The sequence below is a fragment of the Phallusia mammillata genome, chromosome 6 (genome assembly GCF_965637545.1).
Source record: "Phallusia mammillata chromosome 6, kaPhaMamm4.hap1.1, whole genome shotgun sequence".
In the NCBI taxonomy this organism is placed as follows: Eukaryota; Metazoa; Chordata; class Ascidiacea; order Phlebobranchia; family Ascidiidae; genus Phallusia; species Phallusia mammillata.
The window spans coordinates 18,438,076-18,453,843 of NC_137257.1; the positions used below are offsets into that span (position 1 = coordinate 18,438,076).

At 41.6% G+C, this 15,768-nt stretch overlaps 51 non-coding genes across 51 annotated transcripts; all 51 read left to right on the forward strand.

The window, feature by feature from the left end:
* Positions 1-55: 55 nt before the first annotated feature.
* Positions 56-128, forward strand: Trnav-uac (transfer RNA valine (anticodon UAC)). The gene has a single exon. It is a non-coding gene; the product is annotated as a tRNA-Val (tRNA).
* Positions 129-217: 89 nt separating this feature from the next.
* Positions 218-290, forward strand: Trnav-uac (transfer RNA valine (anticodon UAC)). Its single transcript has one exon. It is a non-coding gene; the product is annotated as a tRNA-Val (tRNA).
* A 241-nt stretch (positions 291-531) lies between these two features.
* Positions 532-604, forward strand: Trnav-uac (transfer RNA valine (anticodon UAC)). The gene has a single exon. It is a non-coding gene; the product is annotated as a tRNA-Val (tRNA).
* A 256-nt stretch (positions 605-860) lies between these two features.
* Positions 861-933, forward strand: Trnav-uac (transfer RNA valine (anticodon UAC)). The gene has a single exon. It is a non-coding gene; the product is annotated as a tRNA-Val (tRNA).
* An 89-nt stretch (positions 934-1,022) lies between these two features.
* Positions 1,023-1,095, forward strand: Trnav-uac (transfer RNA valine (anticodon UAC)). The gene has a single exon. It is a non-coding gene; the product is annotated as a tRNA-Val (tRNA).
* A 91-nt stretch (positions 1,096-1,186) lies between these two features.
* Positions 1,187-1,259, forward strand: Trnaa-ugc (transfer RNA alanine (anticodon UGC)). Its single transcript has one exon. It is a non-coding gene; the product is annotated as a tRNA-Ala (tRNA).
* Positions 1,260-1,500: 241 nt separating this feature from the next.
* Trnav-uac (transfer RNA valine (anticodon UAC)) lies at positions 1,501-1,573 on the forward strand. The gene has a single exon. It is a non-coding gene; the product is annotated as a tRNA-Val (tRNA).
* Positions 1,574-2,186: 613 nt separating this feature from the next.
* Trnal-uag (transfer RNA leucine (anticodon UAG)) lies at positions 2,187-2,259 on the forward strand. Its single transcript has one exon. It is a non-coding gene; the product is annotated as a tRNA-Leu (tRNA).
* Positions 2,260-2,384: 125 nt separating this feature from the next.
* On the forward strand, positions 2,385-2,457 carry Trnaa-ugc (transfer RNA alanine (anticodon UGC)). The gene has a single exon. It is a non-coding gene; the product is annotated as a tRNA-Ala (tRNA).
* A 419-nt stretch (positions 2,458-2,876) lies between these two features.
* On the forward strand, positions 2,877-2,949 carry Trnav-uac (transfer RNA valine (anticodon UAC)). Its single transcript has one exon. It is a non-coding gene; the product is annotated as a tRNA-Val (tRNA).
* Positions 2,950-3,040: 91 nt separating this feature from the next.
* On the forward strand, positions 3,041-3,113 carry Trnaa-ugc (transfer RNA alanine (anticodon UGC)). The gene has a single exon. It is a non-coding gene; the product is annotated as a tRNA-Ala (tRNA).
* Positions 3,114-3,354: 241 nt separating this feature from the next.
* On the forward strand, positions 3,355-3,427 carry Trnav-uac (transfer RNA valine (anticodon UAC)). Its single transcript has one exon. It is a non-coding gene; the product is annotated as a tRNA-Val (tRNA).
* Positions 3,428-4,040: 613 nt separating this feature from the next.
* On the forward strand, positions 4,041-4,113 carry Trnal-uag (transfer RNA leucine (anticodon UAG)). Its single transcript has one exon. It is a non-coding gene; the product is annotated as a tRNA-Leu (tRNA).
* Positions 4,114-4,238: 125 nt separating this feature from the next.
* Positions 4,239-4,311, forward strand: Trnaa-ugc (transfer RNA alanine (anticodon UGC)). Its single transcript has one exon. It is a non-coding gene; the product is annotated as a tRNA-Ala (tRNA).
* Positions 4,312-4,730: 419 nt separating this feature from the next.
* On the forward strand, positions 4,731-4,803 carry Trnav-uac (transfer RNA valine (anticodon UAC)). The gene has a single exon. It is a non-coding gene; the product is annotated as a tRNA-Val (tRNA).
* A 91-nt stretch (positions 4,804-4,894) lies between these two features.
* Trnaa-ugc (transfer RNA alanine (anticodon UGC)) lies at positions 4,895-4,967 on the forward strand. Its single transcript has one exon. It is a non-coding gene; the product is annotated as a tRNA-Ala (tRNA).
* Positions 4,968-5,208: 241 nt separating this feature from the next.
* On the forward strand, positions 5,209-5,281 carry Trnav-uac (transfer RNA valine (anticodon UAC)). Its single transcript has one exon. It is a non-coding gene; the product is annotated as a tRNA-Val (tRNA).
* A 613-nt stretch (positions 5,282-5,894) lies between these two features.
* Positions 5,895-5,967, forward strand: Trnal-uag (transfer RNA leucine (anticodon UAG)). The gene has a single exon. It is a non-coding gene; the product is annotated as a tRNA-Leu (tRNA).
* Positions 5,968-6,092: 125 nt separating this feature from the next.
* Positions 6,093-6,165, forward strand: Trnaa-ugc (transfer RNA alanine (anticodon UGC)). Its single transcript has one exon. It is a non-coding gene; the product is annotated as a tRNA-Ala (tRNA).
* Positions 6,166-6,584: 419 nt separating this feature from the next.
* On the forward strand, positions 6,585-6,657 carry Trnav-uac (transfer RNA valine (anticodon UAC)). The gene has a single exon. It is a non-coding gene; the product is annotated as a tRNA-Val (tRNA).
* Positions 6,658-7,239: 582 nt separating this feature from the next.
* Trnav-uac (transfer RNA valine (anticodon UAC)) lies at positions 7,240-7,312 on the forward strand. Its single transcript has one exon. It is a non-coding gene; the product is annotated as a tRNA-Val (tRNA).
* Positions 7,313-7,565: 253 nt separating this feature from the next.
* Positions 7,566-7,638, forward strand: Trnae-uuc (transfer RNA glutamic acid (anticodon UUC)). The gene has a single exon. It is a non-coding gene; the product is annotated as a tRNA-Glu (tRNA).
* Positions 7,639-8,120: 482 nt separating this feature from the next.
* Positions 8,121-8,193, forward strand: Trnav-uac (transfer RNA valine (anticodon UAC)). Its single transcript has one exon. It is a non-coding gene; the product is annotated as a tRNA-Val (tRNA).
* A 91-nt stretch (positions 8,194-8,284) lies between these two features.
* On the forward strand, positions 8,285-8,357 carry Trnaa-ugc (transfer RNA alanine (anticodon UGC)). Its single transcript has one exon. It is a non-coding gene; the product is annotated as a tRNA-Ala (tRNA).
* Positions 8,358-9,088: 731 nt separating this feature from the next.
* Positions 9,089-9,161, forward strand: Trnaa-ugc (transfer RNA alanine (anticodon UGC)). Its single transcript has one exon. It is a non-coding gene; the product is annotated as a tRNA-Ala (tRNA).
* A 254-nt stretch (positions 9,162-9,415) lies between these two features.
* On the forward strand, positions 9,416-9,488 carry Trnav-uac (transfer RNA valine (anticodon UAC)). Its single transcript has one exon. It is a non-coding gene; the product is annotated as a tRNA-Val (tRNA).
* Positions 9,489-9,577: 89 nt separating this feature from the next.
* Trnav-uac (transfer RNA valine (anticodon UAC)) lies at positions 9,578-9,650 on the forward strand. The gene has a single exon. It is a non-coding gene; the product is annotated as a tRNA-Val (tRNA).
* Positions 9,651-9,741: 91 nt separating this feature from the next.
* On the forward strand, positions 9,742-9,814 carry Trnaa-ugc (transfer RNA alanine (anticodon UGC)). The gene has a single exon. It is a non-coding gene; the product is annotated as a tRNA-Ala (tRNA).
* A 403-nt stretch (positions 9,815-10,217) lies between these two features.
* Positions 10,218-10,290, forward strand: Trnav-uac (transfer RNA valine (anticodon UAC)). Its single transcript has one exon. It is a non-coding gene; the product is annotated as a tRNA-Val (tRNA).
* Positions 10,291-10,380: 90 nt separating this feature from the next.
* Positions 10,381-10,453, forward strand: Trnav-uac (transfer RNA valine (anticodon UAC)). Its single transcript has one exon. It is a non-coding gene; the product is annotated as a tRNA-Val (tRNA).
* Positions 10,454-10,710: 257 nt separating this feature from the next.
* On the forward strand, positions 10,711-10,783 carry Trnav-uac (transfer RNA valine (anticodon UAC)). The gene has a single exon. It is a non-coding gene; the product is annotated as a tRNA-Val (tRNA).
* Positions 10,784-10,872: 89 nt separating this feature from the next.
* Positions 10,873-10,945, forward strand: Trnav-uac (transfer RNA valine (anticodon UAC)). Its single transcript has one exon. It is a non-coding gene; the product is annotated as a tRNA-Val (tRNA).
* A 91-nt stretch (positions 10,946-11,036) lies between these two features.
* Trnaa-ugc (transfer RNA alanine (anticodon UGC)) lies at positions 11,037-11,109 on the forward strand. The gene has a single exon. It is a non-coding gene; the product is annotated as a tRNA-Ala (tRNA).
* A 241-nt stretch (positions 11,110-11,350) lies between these two features.
* Positions 11,351-11,423, forward strand: Trnav-uac (transfer RNA valine (anticodon UAC)). Its single transcript has one exon. It is a non-coding gene; the product is annotated as a tRNA-Val (tRNA).
* A 257-nt stretch (positions 11,424-11,680) lies between these two features.
* On the forward strand, positions 11,681-11,753 carry Trnav-uac (transfer RNA valine (anticodon UAC)). The gene has a single exon. It is a non-coding gene; the product is annotated as a tRNA-Val (tRNA).
* Positions 11,754-11,842: 89 nt separating this feature from the next.
* Trnav-uac (transfer RNA valine (anticodon UAC)) lies at positions 11,843-11,915 on the forward strand. Its single transcript has one exon. It is a non-coding gene; the product is annotated as a tRNA-Val (tRNA).
* A 91-nt stretch (positions 11,916-12,006) lies between these two features.
* Positions 12,007-12,079, forward strand: Trnaa-ugc (transfer RNA alanine (anticodon UGC)). Its single transcript has one exon. It is a non-coding gene; the product is annotated as a tRNA-Ala (tRNA).
* A 241-nt stretch (positions 12,080-12,320) lies between these two features.
* Positions 12,321-12,393, forward strand: Trnav-uac (transfer RNA valine (anticodon UAC)). Its single transcript has one exon. It is a non-coding gene; the product is annotated as a tRNA-Val (tRNA).
* A 90-nt stretch (positions 12,394-12,483) lies between these two features.
* On the forward strand, positions 12,484-12,556 carry Trnae-uuc (transfer RNA glutamic acid (anticodon UUC)). The gene has a single exon. It is a non-coding gene; the product is annotated as a tRNA-Glu (tRNA).
* A 257-nt stretch (positions 12,557-12,813) lies between these two features.
* Trnav-uac (transfer RNA valine (anticodon UAC)) lies at positions 12,814-12,886 on the forward strand. The gene has a single exon. It is a non-coding gene; the product is annotated as a tRNA-Val (tRNA).
* Positions 12,887-12,976: 90 nt separating this feature from the next.
* Trnav-uac (transfer RNA valine (anticodon UAC)) lies at positions 12,977-13,049 on the forward strand. The gene has a single exon. It is a non-coding gene; the product is annotated as a tRNA-Val (tRNA).
* A 91-nt stretch (positions 13,050-13,140) lies between these two features.
* Positions 13,141-13,213, forward strand: Trnaa-ugc (transfer RNA alanine (anticodon UGC)). Its single transcript has one exon. It is a non-coding gene; the product is annotated as a tRNA-Ala (tRNA).
* A 241-nt stretch (positions 13,214-13,454) lies between these two features.
* On the forward strand, positions 13,455-13,527 carry Trnav-uac (transfer RNA valine (anticodon UAC)). Its single transcript has one exon. It is a non-coding gene; the product is annotated as a tRNA-Val (tRNA).
* Positions 13,528-13,617: 90 nt separating this feature from the next.
* On the forward strand, positions 13,618-13,690 carry Trnav-uac (transfer RNA valine (anticodon UAC)). Its single transcript has one exon. It is a non-coding gene; the product is annotated as a tRNA-Val (tRNA).
* A 418-nt stretch (positions 13,691-14,108) lies between these two features.
* On the forward strand, positions 14,109-14,181 carry Trnav-uac (transfer RNA valine (anticodon UAC)). The gene has a single exon. It is a non-coding gene; the product is annotated as a tRNA-Val (tRNA).
* Positions 14,182-14,435: 254 nt separating this feature from the next.
* Positions 14,436-14,508, forward strand: Trnav-uac (transfer RNA valine (anticodon UAC)). Its single transcript has one exon. It is a non-coding gene; the product is annotated as a tRNA-Val (tRNA).
* Positions 14,509-14,599: 91 nt separating this feature from the next.
* Trnav-uac (transfer RNA valine (anticodon UAC)) lies at positions 14,600-14,672 on the forward strand. The gene has a single exon. It is a non-coding gene; the product is annotated as a tRNA-Val (tRNA).
* A 254-nt stretch (positions 14,673-14,926) lies between these two features.
* On the forward strand, positions 14,927-14,999 carry Trnav-uac (transfer RNA valine (anticodon UAC)). The gene has a single exon. It is a non-coding gene; the product is annotated as a tRNA-Val (tRNA).
* A 92-nt stretch (positions 15,000-15,091) lies between these two features.
* Trnav-uac (transfer RNA valine (anticodon UAC)) lies at positions 15,092-15,164 on the forward strand. The gene has a single exon. It is a non-coding gene; the product is annotated as a tRNA-Val (tRNA).
* Positions 15,165-15,418: 254 nt separating this feature from the next.
* On the forward strand, positions 15,419-15,491 carry Trnav-uac (transfer RNA valine (anticodon UAC)). Its single transcript has one exon. It is a non-coding gene; the product is annotated as a tRNA-Val (tRNA).
* A 91-nt stretch (positions 15,492-15,582) lies between these two features.
* Trnav-uac (transfer RNA valine (anticodon UAC)) lies at positions 15,583-15,655 on the forward strand. Its single transcript has one exon. It is a non-coding gene; the product is annotated as a tRNA-Val (tRNA).
* The last annotated feature ends 113 nt before the right edge of the window (positions 15,656-15,768 follow it).

Here is a 15,768-nt window from a genome sequence, read left to right on the forward strand (position 1 = left end):
GAATGAGCTCAGTAACCAAGACATATCAATCACAAGCAACGGTTTGTAGTCAACGGTTTCCGTAGTGTAGTGGTTATCACGTTCGCTTTACACGCGAAAGGTCCTCAGTTCGATCCTGGGAGGAAACATCATGCTGTTTTTTAAGATAGACAAATTTTTTTAGAATGAGCTAGGTAACCCAGAAAAATCAATCACAAGCAACGGTTGGCAGTCAGCGGTTTCCGTAGTGTAGTGGTTATCACGTTCGCTTTACACGCGAAAGGTCCTCAGTTCGATCCTGGGCGGAAACACAGTGATATTTTTTGAGATAGACCAAAAATATTTTAAAAAGAGCTCAGTAACCAAGACAAATCAATCACAAGCAACGGTTTCCGTTGTGTGGTGGTTATCACGTTCGCTTTACAGGCGAAAGTTCTTCAGTTCGATCCTGGGCGGAAACATAGTGACATTTTTTTAGACGGACAAAAAATATTTTAGAATGAGCTAGGTAACCACGAAAAATCCATCACAAGCAACGGTTGGTAGTCAACGGTTTCCGTTGTGTAGTGGTTATCACGTTCGCTTTACACGCGAAAGGTCCTCAGTTCGATCCTGGGTGGAAACACAATGATATTTTTTGAGATAGACAAAAGTATTTTAGAATGAAATAGGTAACCACGAAAAATCGATCACAAGCAAAGGATTGTAGTGAACGGATTCCGTAGTGTACACTGGTTATCACGTTCGGTTTGCACGCGAAAGGTCCTCAGTTCGATCCTGGGCGGAAACACAGTGCCTTTTTCTTAGATTGACAAAAAATATATTAGAATGAGCTCAGTAACCAAGACATATCAATCACAAGCAACGGTTTGTAGTCAACGGTTTCCGTAGTGTAGTGGTTATCACGTTCGCTTTACACGCGAAAGGTCCTCAGTTCGATCCTGGGAGGAAACATAATGCTGTTTTTTAAGATAGACAAATTTTTTTAGAATGAGCTAGGTAACCCAGAAAAATCAATCACAAGCAACGGTTGGCAGTCAGCGGTTTCCGTAGTGTAGTGGTTATCACGTTCGCTTTACACGCGAAAGGTCCTCAGTTCGATCCTGGGCGGAAACACAGTGATATTTTTTGAGATAGACCAAAAATATTTTAAAAAGAGCTCAGTAACCAAGAAAAATCCATCACAAGCAACGATTTGTAGTCAAAGGTTTCCGTAGTGTAGCGGTTATCACGTTCGTTTTGCACGCGAAAGGTCCTCAGTTCGATCCTGGGCGGAAACACAGTGACATTTTTTTAGATAGACAAAAAACATATTAGAATGAGCTCAGTAACCAAGACAAATCAATCACAAGCAACGGTTTCCGTTGTGTGGTGGTTATCACGTTCGCTTTACACGCGAAAGTTCTTCAGTTCGATCCTGGGCGGAAACATAGTGACATTTTTTTAGACGGACAAAAAATATTTTGGAATGAGCTAGGTCACCCAGAAAAATCAATCACAAGCAACGGTTGGCAGTCAACGGTTTCCGTAGTGTAGTGGTTATCACGTTCGCTTTACACGCGAAAGGTCCTCAGTTCGATCCTGGGCGGAAACACAGTGAAATGCTTTTGGATCGACAAAAATATTTTAGAATGAGCTAGGTAACCACGAAAAATCCATCACAAGCAACGGTTGGTAGTCAACGGTTTCCGTTGTGTAGTGGTTATCACGTTCGCATTACACGCGAAAGGCCCTCAGTTTGATCCTGGGCGGAAACACATTGATATTTTTGGGGTTAGAGGGCGGGAACAAATTGATATTTTTTGAGATCGACAAAAAATATTTCGGAATGAGCTAGGTAGCCACGAAAAATCAATCACAAGCAACGGTTGGCAGTCAACGGTTTACGAAGTGTAATGGTTATCACGTTCGCTTTACACGCGAAAGGTCCTCAGTTCGATCCGGGGCGGAAAAACAATGATATTTTTTGAGATAGAAAAAAAATATTTGAGAATGAGCACAGTAACCAAGAAAAATCAATCACAAGCAACGGTTTGTAGTCAACGGTTTTCGTAGGGCAGTGGTTATCACGTTCGCTTTACACGCGAAAGGTCCTCAGTTCGATCCTGGGCGGAAACACAGTGACATTTTTTGAGATAGACAAAAAATATTTGAGAATGAGCACAGCAACCAAGAAAATTACATTATAAGCAACGCTTAAGTCAACTGTTTCCGTAGTGTATTGGTTATCACGTTCGCTTTAGACGCGAAAGGCCCTCAGTTTGATCCTGGGCGGAAACAATTTGATACTTTTTGGGGTTAGAGGGCGGGAACAAATTGATATTTTTTGAGATCGACAAAAAATATTTCGGAATGAGCTAGGTATCCACGAAAAATCAATCACAAGCAACGGTTGGCAGTCAACGGTTTCCGTAGTGTAGTGGTTATCACGTTCGTTTTGCACGCGAAAGGTCCTCAGTTCGATCCTGGGCGGAAGCAATTTGACATTTTTTGAGAAAAACAAAAAATATTTTAGAATGAGCTCAGCAACCAAGAAAAATCAATCACAAGCACCGACTTGTAGTCAACGGTTTCCGTAGCGTAGTGGTTATCACGTTCGCTTTACAGGCGAAAGCTCCTCAGTTCGATCCTGGGTGGAAACCGAATGATATATTTTGAGATAGACAAAAAATATTTTAGAATGAAATAGGTAACCACGAAAAATCGATGACAAGCAAAGGTTTGTAGTCAACGGATTCCGTAGTGTAGTGGTTATCACGTTCGGTTTACAAGCGAAAGGTCCTCAGTTCGATCCTGGGCGGAAACACAGTGACATTTTTTTAGATAGACAAAAAATATATTAGAATGAGCTCAGTAACCAAGACAAATCAATCACAAGCAACGGTTTGTAGTGAACGGTTTCCGTAGTGTAGTAGTTATCACGTTCGCTTTACACGCGAAAGGTCCTCAGTTCGATCCTGGGCGGAAACACAGTGATATTTTTTGAGATAGACCAAAAATATTTTAAAAAGAGCTCAGTAACCAAGAAAAATCCATCACAAGCAACGATTTGTAGTCAAAGGTTTCCGTAGTGTAGCGGTTATCACGTTCGTTTTGCACGCGAAAGGTCCTCAGTTCGATCCTGGGCGGAAACACAGTGACATTTTTTTAGATAGACAAAAAACATATTAGAATGAGCTCAGTAACCAAGACAAATCAATCACAAGCAACGGTTTCCGTTGTGTGGTGGTTATCACGTTCGCTTTACACGCGAAAGTTCTTCAGTTCGATCCTGGGCGGAAACATAGTGACATTTTTTTAGACGGACAAAAAATATTTTGGAATGAGCTAGGTCACCCAGAAAAATCAATCACAAGCAACGGTTGGCAGTCAACGGTTTCCGTAGTGTAGTGGTTATCACGTTCGCTTTACACGCGAAAGGTCCTCAGTTCGATCCTGGGCGGAAACACAGTGAAATGCTTTTGGATCGACAAAAATATTTTAGAATGAGCTAGGTAACCACGAAAAATCCATCACAAGCAACGGTTGGTAGTCAACGGTTTCCGTTGTGTAGTGGTTATCACGTTCGCATTACACGCGAAAGGCCCTCAGTTTGATCCTGGGCGGAAACACATTGATATTTTTGGGGTTAGAGGGCGGGAACAAATTGATATTTTTTGAGATCGACAAAAAATATTTCGGAATGAGCTAGGTAGCCACGAAAAATCAATCACAAGCAACGGTTGGCAGTCAACGGTTTACGAAGTGTAATGGTTATCACGTTCGCTTTACACGCGAAAGGTCCTCAGTTCGATCCGGGGCGGAAAAACAATGATATTTTTTGAGATAGAAAAAAAATATTTGAGAATGAGCACAGTAACCAAGAAAAATCAATCACAAGCAACGGTTTGTAGTCAACGGTTTTCGTAGGGCAGTGGTTATCACGTTCGCTTTACACGCGAAAGGTCCTCAGTTCGATCCTGGGCGGAAACACAGTGACATTTTTTGAGATAGACAAAAAATATTTGAGAATGAGCACAGCAACCAAGAAAATTACATTATAAGCAACGCTTAAGTCAACTGTTTCCGTAGTGTATTGGTTATCACGTTCGCTTTAGACGCGAAAGGCCCTCAGTTTGATCCTGGGCGGAAACAATTTGATACTTTTTGGGGTTAGAGGGCGGGAACAAATTGATATTTTTTGAGATCGACAAAAAATATTTCGGAATGAGCTAGGTATCCACGAAAAATCAATCACAAGCAACGGTTGGCAGTCAACGGTTTCCGTAGTGTAGTGGTTATCACGTTCGTTTTGCACGCGAAAGGTCCTCAGTTCGATCCTGGGCGGAAGCAATTTGACATTTTTTGAGAAAAACAAAAAATATTTTAGAATGAGCTCAGCAACCAAGAAAAATCAATCACAAGCACCGACTTGTAGTCAACGGTTTCCGTAGCGTAGTGGTTATCACGTTCGCTTTACAGGCGAAAGCTCCTCAGTTCGATCCTGGGTGGAAACCGAATGATATATTTTGAGATAGACAAAAAATATTTTAGAATGAAATAGGTAACCACGAAAAATCGATGACAAGCAAAGGTTTGTAGTCAACGGATTCCGTAGTGTAGTGGTTATCACGTTCGGTTTACAAGCGAAAGGTCCTCAGTTCGATCCTGGGCGGAAACACAGTGACATTTTTTTAGATAGACAAAAAATATATTAGAATGAGCTCAGTAACCAAGACAAATCAATCACAAGCAACGGTTTGTAGTGAACGGTTTCCGTAGTGTAGTAGTTATCACGTTCGCTTTACACGCGAAAGGTCCTCAGTTCGATCCTGGGCGGAAACACAGTGATATTTTTTGAGATAGACCAAAAATATTTTAAAAAGAGCTCAGTAACCAAGAAAAATCCATCACAAGCAACGATTTGTAGTCAAAGGTTTCCGTAGTGTAGCGGTTATCACGTTCGTTTTGCACGCGAAAGGTCCTCAGTTCGATCCTGGGCGGAAACACAGTGACATTTTTTTAGATAGACAAAAAACATATTAGAATGAGCTCAGTAACCAAGACAAATCAATCACAAGCAACGGTTTCCGTTGTGTGGTGGTTATCACGTTCGCTTTACACGCGAAAGTTCTTCAGTTCGATCCTGGGCGGAAACATAGTGACATTTTTTTAGACGGACAAAAAATATTTTGGAATGAGCTAGGTCACCCAGAAAAATCAATCACAAGCAACGGTTGGCAGTCAACGGTTTCCGTAGTGTAGTGGTTATCACGTTCGCTTTACACGCGAAAGGTCCTCAGTTCGATCCTGGGCGGAAACACAGTGAAATGCTTTTGGATCGACAAAAATATTTTAGAATGAGCTAGGTAACCACGAAAAATCCATCACAAGCAACGGTTGGTAGTCAACGGTTTCCGTTGTGTAGTGGTTATCACGTTCGCATTACACGCGAAAGGCCCTCAGTTTGATCCTGGGCGGAAACACATTGATATTTTTGGGGTTAGAGGGCGGGAACAAATTGATATTTTTTGAGATCGACAAAAAATATTTCGGAATGAGCTAGGTAGCCACGAAAAATCAATCACAAGCAACGGTTGGCAGTCAACGGTTTACGAAGTGTAATGGTTATCACGTTCGCTTTACACGCGAAAGGTCCTCAGTTCGATCCGGGGCGGAAAAACAATGATATTTTTTGAGATAGAAAAAAAATATTTGAGAATGAGCACAGTAACCAAGAAAAATCAATCACAAGCAACGGTTTGTAGTCAACGGTTTTCGTAGGGCAGTGGTTATCACGTTCGCTTTACACGCGAAAGGTCCTCAGTTCGATCCTGGGCGGAAACACAGTGACATTTTTTGAGATAGACAAAAAATATTTGAGAATGAGCACAGCAACCAAGAAAATTACATTATAAGCAACGCTTAAGTCAACTGTTTCCGTAGTGTATTGGTTATCACGTTCGCTTTAGACGCGAAAGGCCCTCAGTTTGATCCTGGGCGGAAACAATTTGATACTTTTTGGGGTTAGAGGGCGGGAACAAATTGATATTTTTTGAGATCGACAAAAAATATTTCGGAATGAGCTAGGTATCCACGAAAAATCAATCACAAGCAACGGTTGGCAGTCAACGGTTTCCGTAGTGTAGTGGTTATCACGTTCGTTTTGCACGCGAAAGGTCCTCAGTTCGATCCTGGGCGGAAGCAATTTGACATTTTTTGAGAAAAACAAAAAATATTTTAGAATGAGCTCAGCAACCAAGAAAAATCAATCACAAGCACCGACTTGTAGTCAACGGTTTCCGTAGCGTAGTGGTTATCACGTTCGCTTTACAGGCGAAAGCTCCTCAGTTCGATCCTGGGTGGAAACCGAATGATATATTTTGAGATAGACAAAAAATATTTTAGAATGAAATAGGTAACCACGAAAAATCGATGACAAGCAAAGGTTTGTAGTCAACGGATTCCGTAGTGTAGTGGTTATCACGTTCGGTTTACAAGCGAAAGGTCCTCAGTTCGATCCTGGGCGGAAACACAGTGACATTTTTTTAGATAGACAAAAAATATATTAGAATGAGCTCAGTAACCAAGACAAATCAATCACAAGCAACGGTTTGTAGTGAACGGTTTCCGTAGTGTAGTAGTTATCACGTTCGCTTTACACGCGAAAGGTCCTCAGTTCGATCCTGGGAGGAAACATAATGATGTTTTTTAAGATAGACAAAAAATATATTAGAATGAGCTCAGTAACCAAGACAAATCAATCACAAGCAACGAATTGTAGTCAACGGTTTCCGTAGTGTAGTGGTTATCACGTTCGCTTTACCCGCAAAAGGTCCTCGGTTCGATCCTGGGCGGAAAAACAGTGACATTTTTTTAAACAGACAAAAATATTTTAGAATGAGCTAGGTAACCACGAAAAATCCATTACAAGCAACGGTTGGCAGTCAACGGTTTCCGTTGCGTAGCAGCTATCACGTTCGCTTTACACGCGAAAGGTCCTCAGTTCGATCCTGGGCGGAAGCAATTTGACATTTTTTGAGAAAAACTAAAAATATTTCAGAATGAGCTCAGTAACCACGAAAAATCAATCACAAGCACCGACTTGTAGTCAACGGATTCCGTAGTGTACTAGTTATCACGTTCGCTTTACACGCGAAAGGTGCTCAGTTTGATCCTGGGTGGAAACACATTGATATTTTTTGAGATAGACAAAAAATATTTCGGAATGAGCTGGGTAACACAGAAAAATCAATCACAAGCAACGGTTGGCAGTCAGCGGTTTCCGTAGTGTAGTGGTTATCACGTTCGCTTTACACGCGAAAGGTCCTCAGTTCGATCCTGGGCGGAAACACAGTGACATTTTCTTAGATAGACAAAAATATTTTAGAATGAGCTAGGTAACAACGAAAAATCCATCACAAGCAACGGTTGGCAGTCAACGGTTTCCGTTGCGTAGCAGTTATCACGTTCGCTTTACACGCGAAAGGTCCTCAGTTCGATCCTGGGCGGAAGCAATTTGACATTTTTTGAGATAGACAAAAATATTTTGGAGTGAGCTAGGTAACCCAGAAAAATCAATCACAAGCAACGGTTGGCAGTCAACGGTTTCCGTAGTGTAGTGGTTATCACGTTCGCTTTTCACGCGAAAGGTCCTCAGTTCGATCCTGGGCGGAAGCAATTTGACATTTTTTGAGAAAAACAAAAAATATTTTAGACTGAGCTCAGTAACCAAGAAAAATGAATCACAAGCACCGACTTGTAGTCAACGGTTTCCGTAGAGAATGAAATAGGTAACCACGAAAAATCGATCACAAGCAAAGGTTTGTAGTCAACGGATTCCGTAGTGTACTGGTTATCACGTTCGGTTTGCACGCGAAAGGTCCTCAGTTCGATCCTGGGCGGAAACACAGTGACATTTATTTCGACAGACAAAAATATGTTAGAATGAGCTAGGAAACCACGAAAAATCCATCACAAGCAACGGTTTGTAGTCAACGTTTTCCGTAGTGTAGTAGTTATCACGTTCGCTTTACACGCGAAAGGTCCTCAGTTCGATCCTGGGAGGAAACATAATGATGTTTTTTAAGATAGACAAATTTTTTTAGAATGAGCTAGGTAACCACGAAAAATCAATCACAAGCAACGTTTGGCAGTCAGCGGTTTCCGTAGTGTAGTGGTTATCACGTTCGCTTTACACGCGAAAGGTCCTCAGTTCGATCCTGGGCGGAAACACAGTGATATTTTTTGAGATAGACCAAAAATATTTTAAAAAGAGCTCAGTAACCAAGAAAAATCCATCACAAGCAACGATTTGTAGTCAATGGTTTCCGTAGTGTAGCGGTTATCACGTTCGTTTTGCACGCGAAAGGTCCTCAGTTCGATCCTGGGCGGAAACACAGTGACATTTTTTTAGATAGACAAAAAACATATTAGAATGAGCTCAGTAACCAAGACAAATCAATCACAAGCAACGGTTTCCGTTGTGTGGTGGTTATCACGTTCGCTTTACACGCGAAAGTTCTTCAGTTCGATCCTGGGCGGAAACACAATGACATTTTCTTAGATAGACAAAAATATTTTAGAATGAGCTAGGTAACAACGAAAAATCCATCACAAGCAACGGTTGGCAGTCAACGGTTTCCGTTGCGTAGCAGTTATCACGTTCGCTTTACACGCGAAAGTTCCTCAGTTCGATCCTGGGCGGAAGCAATTTGACATTTTTTGTGATAGACAAAAATATTTTGGAGTGAGCTAGGTAAAACAGAAAAATCAATCACAAGCAACGGTTGGCAGTCAACGGTTTCCGTTGCGTAGCAGTTATCACGTTCGCTTTTCACGCGAAAGGTCCTCAGTTCGATCCTGGGCGGAAGCAATTTGACATTTTTTGAGAAAAACAAAAAATATTTTAGAATGAGCTCAGTAACCAAGAAAAATCAATCACAAGCACCGACTTGTAGTCAACGGTTTCCGTAGTGTAGTGGTTATCACGTTCGCTTTACAGGCGAAAGCTCCTCAGTTCGATCCTGGGTGGAAACCGAATGATATATTTTGAGATAGACTAAAAATATTTCGGAATGAAATAGGTAACCACGAAAAATCGATCACAAGCAAAGGTTTGTAGTCAACGGATTCCGTAGTGTACTGGTTATCACGTTCGCTTTGCACGCGAAAGGTCCTTAGTTCGATCCTGGGCGGAAACAAAGTGACATTTTTTTAGATAGACAAAAAATATATTAGAATGAGCTCAGTAACCAAGACAAATCAATCACAAGCAACGGTTTGTAGTCAACGGTTTCCGTAGTGTAGTGGTTATAACGTTCGCTTTACACGCGAAAGGTCCTCAGTTCGATCCTGGGCGAAAACACAGTGACATTTATTTCGACAGACAAAAATATGTTAGAATGAGCTAGGAAACCACAAAAAATCCATCACAAGCAACGGTTTGTAGGCAACGGTTTCCGTAGTGTAGTAGTTATCACGTTCGCTTTACACGCGAAAGGTCCTCAGTTCGATCCTGGGAGGAAACATAATGATGTTTTTTAAGATAGACAAATTTTTTTAGAATGAGCTAGGTAACCACGAAAAATCAATCACAAGCAACGTTTGGCAGTCAGCGGTTTCCGTAGTGTAGTGGTTATCACGTTCGCTTTACACGCGAAAGGTCCTCAGTTCGATCCTGGGCGGAAACACAGTGATATTTTTTGAGATAGACCAAAAATATTTTAAAAAGAGCTCAGTAACCAAGAAAAATCCATCACAAGCAACGATTTGTAGTCAATGGTTTCCGTAGTGTAGCGGTTATCACGTTCGTTTTGCACGCGAAAGGTCCTCAGTTCGATCCTGGGCGGAAACACAGTGACATTTTTTTAGATAGACAAAAAACATATTAGAATGAGCTCAGTAACCAAGACAAATCAATCACAAGCAACGGTTTCCGTTGTGTGGTGGTTATCACGTTCGCTTTACACGCGAAAGTTCTTCAGTTCGATCCTGGGCGGAAACACAATGACATTTTCTTAGATAGACAAAAATATTTTAGAATGAGCTAGGTAACAACGAAAAATCCATCACAAGCAACGGTTGGCAGTCAACGGTTTCCGTTGCGTAGCAGTTATCACGTTCGCTTTACACGCGAAAGTTCCTCAGTTCGATCCTGGGCGGAAGCAATTTGACATTTTTTGTGATAGACAAAAATATTTTGGAGTGAGCTAGGTAAAACAGAAAAATCAATCACAAGCAACGGTTGGCAGTCAACGGTTTCCGTAGTGTAGTGGTTATCACGTTCGCTTTACACGCGAAAGGTCCTCAGTTCGATCCTGGGCGGAAACACAGTGACATGCTTTTGGATCGACAAAAATATTTTAGAATGAGCTAGGTAACCACGAAAAATCCATCACAAGCAACGGTTGGTAGTCAACGGTTTCCGTTGTGTAGTGGTTATCACGTTCGCTTTACACGCGAAAGGTCCTCAGTTCGATCCTGGGTGGAAACACAATGATATTTTTTGAGATAGACAAAAAGTATTTTAGTACGAAATAGGTAACCACGAAAAATCGATCACAAGCAAAGGATTGTAGTGAACGGATTCCGTAGTGTACACTGGTTATCACGTTCGGTTTGCACGCGAAAGGTCCTCAGTTCGATCCTGGGCGGAAACACAGTGCCTTTTTTTTAGATAGACAAAACATATATTAGAATGAGCTCAGTAACCAAGACATATCAATCACAAGCAACGGTTTGTAGTCAACGGTTTCCGTAGTGTAGTGGTTATCACGTTCGCTTTACACGCGAAAGGTCCTCAGTTCGATCCTGGGAGGAAACATCATGCTGTTTTTTAAGATAGACAAATTTTTTTAGAATGAGCTAGGTAACCCAGAAAAATCAATCACAAGCAACGGTTGGCAGTCAGCGGTTTCCGTAGTGTAGTGGTTATCACGTTCGCTTTACACGCGAAAGGTCCTCAGTTCGATCCTGGGCGGAAACACAGTGATATTTTTTGAGATAGACCAAAAATATTTTAAAAAGAGCTCAGTAACCAAGAAAAATCCATCACAAGCAACGATTTGTAGTCAAAGGTTTCCGTAGTGTAGCGGTTATCACGTTCGTTTTGCACGCGAAAGGTCCTCAGTTCGATCCTGGGCGGAAACACAGTGACATTTTTTTAGATAGACAAAAAACATATTAGAATGAGCTCAGTAACCAAGACAAATCAATCACAAGCAACGGTTTCCGTTGTGTGGTGGTTATCACGTTCGCTTTACAGGCGAAAGTTCTTCAGTTCGATCCTGGGCGGAAACATAGTGACATTTTTTTAGACGGACAAAAAATATTTTAGAATGAGCTAGGTAACCACGAAAAATCCATCACAAGCAACGGTTGGTAGTCAACGGTTTCCGTTGTGTAGTGGTTATCACGTTCGCTTTACACGCGAAAGGTCCTCAGTTCGATCCTGGGTGGAAACACAATGATATTTTTTGAGATAGACAAAAAGTATTTTAGAATGAAATAGGTTACCACGAAAAATCGATCACAAGCAAAGGATTGTAGTGAACGGATTCCGTAGTGTACACTGGTTATCACGTTCGGTTTGCACGCGAAAGGTCCTCAGTTCGATCCTGGGCGGAAACACAGTGCCTTTTTCTTAGATTGACAAAAAATATATTAGAATGAGCTCAGTAACCAAGACATATCAATCACAAGCAACGGTTTGTAGTCAACGGTTTCCGTAGTGTAGTGGTTATCACGTTCGCTTTACACGCGAAAGGTCCTCAGTTCGATCCTGGGAGGAAACATAATGCTGTTTTTTAAGATAGACAAATTTTTTTAGAATGAGCTAGGTAACCCAGAAAAATCAATCACAAGCAACGGTTGGCAGTCAGCGGTTTCCGTAGTGTAGTGGTTATCACGTTCGCTTTACACGCGAAAGGTCCTCAGTTCGATCCTGGGCGGAAACACAGTGATATTTTTTGAGATAGACCAAAAATATTTTAAAAAGAGCTCAGTAACCAAGAAAAATCCATCACAAGCAACGATTTGTAGTCAAAGGTTTCCGTAGTGTAGCGGTTATCACGTTCGTTTTGCACGCGAAAGGTCCTCAGTTCGATCCTGGGCGGAAACACAGTGACATTTTTTTAGATAGACAAAAAACATATTAGAATGAGCTCAGTAACCAAGACAAATCAATCACAAGCAACGGTTTCCGTTGTGTGGTGGTTATCACGTTCGCTTTACACGCGAAAGTTCTTCAGTTCGATCCTGGGCGGAAACATAGTGACATTTTTTTAGACGGACAAAAAATATTTTGGAATGAGCTAGGTCACCCAGAAAAATCAATCACAAGCAACGGTTGGCAGTCAACGGTTTCCGTAGTGTAGTGGTTATCACGTTCGCTTTACACGCGAAAGGTCCTCAGTTCGATCCTGGGCGGAAACACAGTGAAATGCTTTTGGATCGACAAAAATATTTTAGAATGAGCTAGGTAACCACGAAAAATCCATCACAAGCAACGGTTGGTAGTCAACGGTTTCCGTTGTGTAGTGGTTATCACGTTCGCTTTTCACGCGAAAGGTCCTCAGTTCGATCCTGGGTGGAAACACAATGATATTTTTTGAGATAGACAAAAAGTATTTTAGAATGAAATAGGTAACCACGAAAAATCGATCACAAGCAAAGGATTGTAGTGAACGGATTCCGTAGTGTACACTGGTTATCACGTTCGGTTTGCACGCGAAAGGTCCTCAGTTCGATCCTGGGCGGAAACACAGTGCCTTTTTTTTAGATAGACAAAAAATATATTAGAATGAGCTCAGTAACCAAGACATATCAATCACAAGCAACGGTTTGTAGTCAACGGTTTCCGTAGTGTAGTGGTTATCACGTTCGCTTTACACGCGAAAGGTCCTCAGTTCGATCCTGGGAGGAAACATAATGCTGTTTTTTAAGATAGACAATTTTTTTTTAGAATGAGCTAGGTAACCCAGAAAAATCAATCACAAGCAACGGTTGGCAGTCAGCGGTTTACGTAGTGTAGTGGTTATCACGTTCGCTTTACACGCGAAAGGTCCTCAGTTCGATCCTGGGCGGAAACACAGTGATATTTTTTGAGATAGACCAAAAATATTTTAAAAAGAGCTCAGTAACCAAGAAAAATCCATCACAAGCAACGATTTGTAGTCAAAGGTTTCCGTAGTGTAGCGGTTATCACGTTCGTTTTGCACGCGAAAGGTCCTCAGTTCGATCCTGGGCGGAAACACAGTGACATTTTTTTAGATAGACAAAATACATATTAGAATGAGCTCAGTAACCAAGACAAATCAATCACAAGCAACGGTTTCCGTTGTGTGGTGGTTATCACGTTCGCTTTACACGCGAAAGTTCTTCAGTTCGATCCTGGGCGGAAACATAGTGACATTTTTTTAGACGGACACAAAATATTTTAGAATGAGCTAGGTCACCCAGAAAAATCAATCACAAGCAACGGTTGGCAGTCAACGGTTTCCGTAGTGTAGTGGTTATCACGTTCGCTTTACACGCGAAAGGTCCTCAGTTCGATCCTGGGCGGAAACACAGTGACACGCTTTTGGATCGACAAAAATATTTTAGAATGAGCTAGGTAACCACGAAAAATCAATCACAAGCAACGGTTGGCAGTCAACGGTTTCCGTAGTGTAGTGGTTATCACGTTCGCTTTACACGCGAAAGGTCCTCAGTTCGATCCTGGGTGGAAACACAATGATATTTTTTGAGATAGACAAAAAGTATTTTAGAATGAAATAGGTAACCACGAAAAATCGATCACAAGCAAAGGATTGTAGTCAACGGATTCCGTAGTGTACTGGTTATCACGTTCGGTTTGCACACGAAAGGTCCTCAGTTCGATCCTGGGCGGAAACACAGTGCCTTTTTTTTAGATAGACAAAAAACATATTAGAATGAGCTCAGTAACCAAGACATATCAATCACAAGCAACGGTTTGTAGTCAACGGTTTCCGTAGTGAAGTGGTTATCACGTTCGCTTGCACGCGAAAGGTCCTCAGTTCGATCCTGGGCGCAAACATAATGATGTTTTTTTAAGATAGACAAAAATATTTTAGAATGAGCTCAGTCACCAACAAAAATCAATCACAAGCAACGATTTGTAGTCAGCGGTTTCCGTAGTGTAGTGGTTATCACGTTCCCTTTACACGCGAAAGGTCCTCAGTTCGATCCTGGGCGGAAACACAGTGGCATTTTTTTAGATAGACAAAAATATTTTAGAATGAGCTAGGTAACCACGAAAAATCCATCACAAGCAACGGTTGGCAGTCAACGGTTTCTGTTGCGTAGCAGTTATCACGTTCGCTTTGCACGCGAAAGGTCCTCAGTTCGATCCTGGGCGGAAGCAATTTGGCATTTTTTGAGATGGACAAAAAATATTTTGGAATGAGCTAGGTAACCCAGAAAAATGAATCACAAGCAACGGTTGGCAGTCAACGGTTTCCGTAGTGTAGTGGTTATCACGTTCGCTTTACACGCGAAAGGTCCTCAGTTTGATCCTGGGTGGAAACACAATGAAATTTTTTGAGATAGACAAAAAATATTTTGGAGTGAGCTAGGTAACCCAGAAAAATCAATCACAAGCAACGGTTGGCAGTCAACGGTTTCCGTAGTGTAGTGGTTATCACGTTCGCTTTACACGCGAAAGGTCCTCAGTTCGATCCTGGGCGGAAACACAGTGACATTTTTTTAGATAGACAAAAATATTTTAGAATGAGATAGGTAACCACGAAAAATCAATCACAAGCAAAGGATTGTAGTCAACGGATTCCGTAGTGTACTGGTTATCACGTTCGGTTTGCACGCGAAAGCTCCTCAGTTCGATCCTGGGCGGAAACACAGTGGCATTTTTTTAGATAGACAAAAAATATATTAGAATGAGCTCAGTAACCAAGACAAATCAATCACAAGCAACGGTTTGTAGTCAACGGTTTCCGTAGTGTAGTGGTTATCACGTTCGCTTTACACGCGAAAGGTCCTCAGTTCGATCCTGGGCGCAAACATAATGATGTTTTTTTTAAGATAGACAAAAATATTTTAGAATGAGCTCAGTCACCAAGAAAAATCAATCACAAGCAACGATTTGTAGTCAGCGGTTTCCGTAGTGTAGTGGTTATCACGTTCCCTTTACACGCGAAAGGTCCTCAGTTCGATCCTGGGCGGAAACACAGTGGCATTTTTTTAGACAGCAAAAAATATTTTAGAATGAGCTAGGTAACCACGAAAAATCCATCACAAGCAACGGTTGGCAGTCAACGGTTTCTGTTGCGTAGCAGTTATCACGTTCGCTTTGCACGCGAAAGGTCCTCAGTTCGATCCTGGGCGGAAGCAATTTGGCATTTTTTGAGATGGACAAAAAATATTTTGGAATGAGCTAGGTAACCCAGAAAAATGAATCACAAGCAACGGTTGGCAGTCAACGGTTTCCGTAGTGTAGTGGTTATCACGTTCGCTTTACACGCGAAAGGTCCTCAGTTTGATCCTGGGTGGAAACACAATGAAATTTTTTGAGATAGACAAAAAATATTTTGGAGTGAGCTAGGTAACCCAGAAAAATCAATCACAAGCAACGGTTGGCAGTCAACGGTTTCCGTAGTGTAGTGGTTATCACGTTCGCTTTACACGCGAAAGGTCCTCAGTTTGATCCTGGGCGGAAACACAGTGACATTTTTTTAGATAGACAAAAATATTTTAGAATGAGCTAGGTAACCCCGAAAAATACATCACTAGCAACGGTTGGCAGTCAACGGTTTCTGTTGCGTAGCAGTTATC